This window comes from Grammomys surdaster, unplaced genomic scaffold (genome assembly GCF_004785775.1).
Source record: "Grammomys surdaster isolate TR1022 unplaced genomic scaffold, NIH_TR_1.0 148573, whole genome shotgun sequence".
In the NCBI taxonomy this organism is placed as follows: Eukaryota; Metazoa; Chordata; class Mammalia; order Rodentia; family Muridae; genus Grammomys; species Grammomys surdaster.
In genome coordinates, this window is record NW_021622886.1 from 1,995 (window position 1) to 8,480 (window position 6,486).

The following is a 6,486-nucleotide window of genomic DNA, read 5'->3' on the forward strand; positions in this document are numbered from 1 at the left end:
CATGATCCTAGGAGTGGGTACAAGGTTACATCCTCGGCAGATAGTTTACAAGCCACCAGGATTAAAAACATCTGAGGGAATTCCTTTGCCTAGGAGAGAAGCAAGACTTCAGTACCATCTTTTTTTTTTTTTTTAATTACATGTACATATACTGTAGCTGTCTTCAAACACCCTGTAAGAGGGCATCAGATCTCATTGTGGATGGTTGTGAGCCACCATGTGGTTGCTGGGATTTGAACTCATGACCTCTGGAAGAGCAGTCAGTGCTCTTAACCACTGAGCCATCTCACCAGCCCAACCATCTTGGTTTTGATTCACATGTGTATATGTGTTTTTACTGTCTAAAGGTATATGCCTGTGCGTGAGTGTGTGAGTGTGTCTGTGTGTGTGTGTGAGATTCCTCAGGCACCATCCACCTTTTTTTTTTTTTTTTTTTGGAGACAGGTTTCTTAGCAGCTTAGAGCTCACTAAGTAGGTAAGGCTGGCTAGCTAATGATCATCAGGGGTCCTGTGTTGTCTTCACAGAGCTGGGGTACAAGTGTGTGTTGTTGATGTTTACATAAAGTTGAATTGAAATTCACGTGCTTGTGAAGGTAGCACTTCTTTGCGTGAACTGTCTCCCCAGCCCTCCCGTCATGGCTTTGTGGAATGAGAACTACAGCTGCTCCTTTTCATGATGTGTGCCTCTGTTCTCTCTGATCATGAGGTTTGGATTATGTACAAAGAAGAGTTGTTTTTTTTTTTTTTTTTATTTACAGATGAACACAGGCTTCACAGTGGCAAGCTCTGTCTGATTATCCTCACCTGTATCGCAGAGGTAGGTCTTACCGTGAGTCTTGGGTGTGAGTTGATGTCTTCCAGAGAGCTCTTTTCTGTCCACCTACTTCTGTTTTATGACTTGAAGGTTTTTTGTGTTGTCCGTCTTCTCCAGAACGTGAACTTAGGTAACAGGGCCTTTGCCTTCAGTACCACACTGGTCTCCTTATCTGGCTCACTCTATAGACTCAGTCAGCATTCATTAGCTGAGTTAGCAGTGAACCTCAAGGTGCTGGAAATGTAGCTTTGGTCATTCACAGAGCCCTGGCTTTGAATTCCAGTACCATCTAAAAAGCTGGGCTTGTTATAGGCCTATAGTCTCAGCACTCTGGAGGTAGAGGCAGGAAGATTAGAATTTCAAGGCTTTCCTTGCTTTAATAGTGAGTTTGTGGCAAGCCACAATTTAATTTAATTTAATTTAATTTAATTTAGTGGATTAAAAAAGAGCTAAGGTATCGTGGGGATTGAGGAGTAGAAGAGAAACAGGAGAGTGGTTGTATTTTGGTGGTAAGTAAGACCTGAAGGAGGAAGAAGTGCAGATGAGTTATGTTTCTGTAACCAAATTCCAAATAGGTAGCAGTGTACATGTGGGAGCTGTGGCTCCCCTGGTAAAGGCACTAGCTTCCAAGTCTGATGACATGAGTTTGGTCCCGGGATCCACATGGTGAAGGAGAGAACTGACTGACTCTTGCAAGCTGTTCTGTGACCTCCACATGTATGCTTATGGTGCATGTGCACACATTCATACACATAATAGTGTAATTGTCTAAAAAGGGACTTCAAAGAGGATTTCTTTTACTCAGTTTGAGGTGACATGGCCTGTTGCGAGGGGAAGACATGGCAGTGGGGCATGACTGTGGCAGGCTGAGGCATCTTCCTCACAGTGTATCTGCAATCAGGGAGCAGAAAGAGATGAATGATGGTGTTTACCAATTAGATGTACTGAGAATTTTGGTTTCTTTAAAACCACAAATATTATAAAGATACGTTTTTATTTTAATCCCAGGTGTGGGATTTGGGACTGCTTCAGTTTGTCCACAGCAGGATTTGCCTCATGCACCAGGGGCATGATATTGACAGCTGCAGATAGTTTCTGCAAGCGTGTGATGTTTGAAGTCTGGGGACTCTTCAGAGGGTATATAAATGCTAGGCCCCCTTGAGGCAAGTGGGTTTTTGGTCGGTGGTAGGTTGCTGTTGGTTGTGGTTTGTTAAGTAGTTGTTTGGAAAGAAGAAACAACAACAAGAAATTAGATATCCTGACTTCAAAGACCAAATTTGCCCCAAGGACACCCCTTATCAGGAAGTCTAAGAATAATGACACCTCCTTTCCCCTCTATCTTTTTTCTCTCTTGTCTAGTGTTAAGGGGTTGAAAGTGTAGAAGAAAAAAGAACCCACAAAGTAGTCATTTAGGCTTTCTTCCTTTTCTCTTTTTCTTCATTTTGAGTCCTTAGCCCATAGAGTAGTACCAGACACATTTAGGATGGGTCTTTAATTTCTTAATTTAACTTCTTGGAATATATTCTCATAGGCATACGTGGAGGATGTCTTAGCAGTGACTTGAAAACTACTCAGATTGTCCGTGAAGATTAACTATGGAAGCTGCTGCTTCCCGTGAGAAGGCTGGACTAACTAGACTCAAGCGAGATGGAACTCGAGCTAGGTCAGAGCTAGAGTTAGAGCTTCAGCCTCTGCTTTCAGAACCCCTGTCCTTGTCTTTGTGTTTAAGGCAATAGTAAAGGTCGTCCACAGGGCGGAGTGGCCTCTCACAGACTTCCTCTGTGTTCTCTCTGGGAAGATGAGCTCTGCTCACAGGGCTGGGGAGGCCGAGTCTGGAAGAGCAGCTTAGTAACAGTGGGCCTTGTATAATTGCTTCTCAAAGTCTTTCAAAGAAAATCTTTTTGTTTTGTTTTGTTTTTTTGTTTTTCTTTTTCAAGACAGGGTTTCTCTGTATAGCCCTGGCTGTCCTGGAACTCACTCTGTAGACCAGGCTGGCCTCGAACTCAGAAATCCGCCTGCCTCTGCCTCCCAAGTGCTGGGATTAAAGGCGTGCGCCACCACCGCCCGGCTTCAAAGAAAATCTTTAAAGGTGTTGTTTTCACAAATTGTAATAGTTGTAGTAACTGGAGTCAGTAGGCATGTCAGGTCTCAGGACGGTGCTGGGAAGGGCCAAGGGATGCCTGTTTCCAATCCGTGGTGGGAAGAGTGTGGCTCTTCCACCAGTCTTTAAAAGCCGGAGAGAGATGGGGTCTTGCCTGCCTCTGTGCTGCCAGTATAGCACTTGTTTCCTGTTGTGCTGAGCTCATTCCCAGCAGAGCGCAGGCCTGCCTTATTCCAAAGCCTCGTGTGGCTCTTGCACATGTACTGTCTTGCCCCATGAGAGCCTCCAAGCTGTCACAAACACAGCTGACTCCTTGGGCAGATGGAAAGGAAGAGAGAACAGGAAGACAGATTCCTCTCAGCATTTGTCTCAAATCCCTGGCTTTTAATCTTCATTGTATTTAATTTTCTTGGAGATCTTCAACCAGTTAAAGGCATACTATACTCGATTTCATGGCGTAGGCAAGGGGTTGAGAGAAAGGCTCTAGATTTATCACTTTAGCTCTCCAACTGACCTGAAAGTAGTTCATGAAGGTCTGTGGATTTGGACTGAGGTTATGTTTCAGTTGGGCAAGCACTTGATTCGCTCTCCGCCTCAGCATGAACTGGTCTGCCTAAGCTCCCAGCACCCAGAGAGAGAGAGGTGGAAGGCAGGAGGGTCAGAATTTCAAAGCTGTTCTTAGCTTCATAGGGAGTTGGAGGCCAGCCTAGTCTGGAGAGCTTGTTTTGGGGTTTGTGGAAGGCGAGAGGAAGGATTTGTAGGATGTGTTATTACAGATGTATGCACTCATGTATGCTTGCTTACCTGCCTTCCTCTCAGCTTCTTCCTACCTTTCAGCTGGGTGATGCTGGACATCTTAATCCTAGCACTCAGGAGGCAGAGGCAGGTGGATCTCTGTGAATTCGAGGTCAGCCTGGTCTATGCAGTGAGTTCCGGGACAGCCAGGGCTATACAGTGAGACCCTGTCTCAAAAAACCAAAACCAAAACCAAACCAAACCAAACCAAACCAAAAAACCAAAACCCACCCTTATTAAATTTTCCTATCTTCCCTTCCTCCTCCCTCCCCACCTCCATCCCATCTTTCTTCCTGTCTTTTAAAATATATTTATTTATTTATTTATGTGTATGTTTGTGTGTATGAATGCATGCATGTGCACTTCTTTGTCTTAGCTTACATGTGGAGGTCAGAGGACACTTTTGGATTGCAGTGATGTGGGTTGCAGGATCAAACTCAATCTGTTCATAAAACGTGCCAATTGTCTACCCAGTAAGTGAGCATCTCACCAGCCCCTGTCATCCTGTCTTTCTTGGTCTATTTTTTTTTTTCTGGCTTTCCTCAGAGTCTCATATAGCCCACATTAGGATTAAATTGGCTGTATAGTTCAGGATGACCTCAAATTCCTGATCCTCCTGTCTCTATCTCCCAAATGCTGACAATTGGGCATGTGCCACCGTGTCCGATTGAGTTTCTTAAATGCAGTTACCGCATCTTGCCTTTTCTATTTTTATTAGGATCAATATGCCAATGCATTTTTACATGATGACAACATGAATTTTCGAGTAAACTTACATAGAATGGTAGGTGTGATTTTATATTTACTTCTTGTTTTTAATAGACAAATTTTTGTGTGTTGGGTGAGTTCGGATGGTCCTTTAAGAACAAATGTAGCTGGATAATTGTGCCTAAAGGGCTCAGGGCATGATTGCTTGTCAACAGCTCTGTCCGCCTTTTAGGGCGTTTTTGTTCGTCATCAAGCTGTTTCCTTGCTCACCTGAGGATAGAAAGATGTACAACCAAATAGTGAGCATAGTAATACTAGACAGTAGGAAGAGCACAGGTTTCAAAAAGGTTTCACGTGACTGTGGTACAGTGTGAGCACAGAGGTCAGAGGACAGCCTGCAGGGGTGACCTTAGTCCTCTCCCTGTATCACATGGCTCCCAGAGCTTGAATTTAGGTTGTCAGGCTTGGTAGCAAGTGCCTTAAACTGCTGAGCCATCTGTTTAAGCCCTGTCCCCCTAGACACTGAGTTCTCTGTAGCCTACTCAGGCTTCAACCATGTAGCCAAAGCTGGCCTTGAACTCCTGAGTCTTTTGCTTCCGGCTTCTTCATGCTAGAAGTACAGGTGTCCACCACCATTATGTCCGGCTATATAGTACAGTTTTTATTATATAAGACTATGTCTGCTTATTTTCTCACTGAGAGGTCGACTGTAGAGAAAATGGAATATGGAAGATGAGGATGAGGCTAGAGTGTGTTAAACAGTTTTACAACATGGCTTAGACTGGAAGCTTAGCTTCCCTCCCCGCCACTGCTGCAGTTGCTGACTGTGCAGCTCCCACCCCCCCTTCTCTCTTTATTTATCTTTAGTTTTAAATCTTTTTTTATCTTACGTGTATGAGAGTTTTGCTTCCGTGTAAGTCTGTACCACCTAAGTGTCTGGTGCCTGAGGAAGCCAGAAAAAGCATGTCAGATCCCTGGGAACTGGAGGTATAGACAGTTGTGAGCTGTCGTGTGGGTGCTCGTAATTAAACCCAGGTCCTCTGGAGGAGCAGCCAGTGCTTTTAATTTATGAGCCATCTTTCCAGGCCCTGTCCTCTTTTATGTGTCTGAGCAGCTGCATATGGTAGTCAGAAGATAGCTTTAGGTGTTGTTATGAACACACTCTCCACTTCTTTTTGAGACAGTGTCTGTGATTGGTCTGGAGCTGGCCAGAGAATCCTAGGAATCTGCCCGACTCTACCAACTCAGCATTGGGATTACACAGGAACGGCTTATACAGCTTCTGGGGGTTGAACCTGTGCTTGCTTTCACCAACTGAAGCGTCGCTCCAGCCCCTCGTCTTCTTTTTCTTAATTACTTTTATTATTATAGAAAAGTACCAGTGCATCCTTTATGTTGTTAACAATGACACGTGCACAGCATAGATAAATGAAAGTAACGACATTTGTCCTACTGTAGTGTGTCCTTTGGGACTTGCTGTAAATTGTGGTTTTGTCATACACCTTCATTGATAACTCAGAAGCACGTCCCTGTGCCCGTCCTGCTTGCACCCTCCTGCCCCCCCCCCCACTAGAAAGAGAAAGACAAGGTGGATGCCTTCCAGCAAATCTCTCTAGCAGAGCTTTTATTTGCGTGAGAAACATGATAAGCCATTGGATTCCAGTTCAAGTGTCTGCTAATTCCCTCTCTTTTCTGTGTGTGTGTTTTTAAAGCCTATGAGACACAGAAAGAAGGCTGCTGACAAGAATCTTCCCTGCCGTCCCCTGGTGTGTGCAGTCCTGGGTGAGTGAGCACAGTCAGAATGGCGTGTTTGTGAAGCTTTGGTGATCTTCATGATGACGATTTTGTTTGCTGTGCTTGTCCCTCAGCATTGTTTTTTTTTTTTTTTTTTTTTTTTTAAAAGATTTATTTATTTATTTTATTTATGAGTACACTGTAGCTGTCTTCAGACACACCAGAAGAGGGCATCGAATCTCATTACGGATGGTTGTGAGCCACCATGTGGTTGCTGGGATTTGAACTCAGGACCTCTGGAAGAGCAGTCAGTGCTCTTAACCGCTGAGCCATC

At 44.3% G+C, this 6,486-nt stretch overlaps 1 long non-coding RNA gene across 1 annotated transcript; it reads left to right on the top strand.

Annotated features, from left to right (window-relative positions):
- The first annotated feature begins 756 nt into the window (after positions 1–756).
- LOC114615796 lies at positions 757–6,200 on the top strand. The gene is made up of 3 exons (XR_003710516.1): positions 757–817; positions 4,429–4,494; positions 6,131–6,200. It is a non-coding gene; the product is annotated as an uncharacterized LOC114615796 (long non-coding RNA).
- Positions 6,201–6,486: the final 286 nt, after the last annotated feature.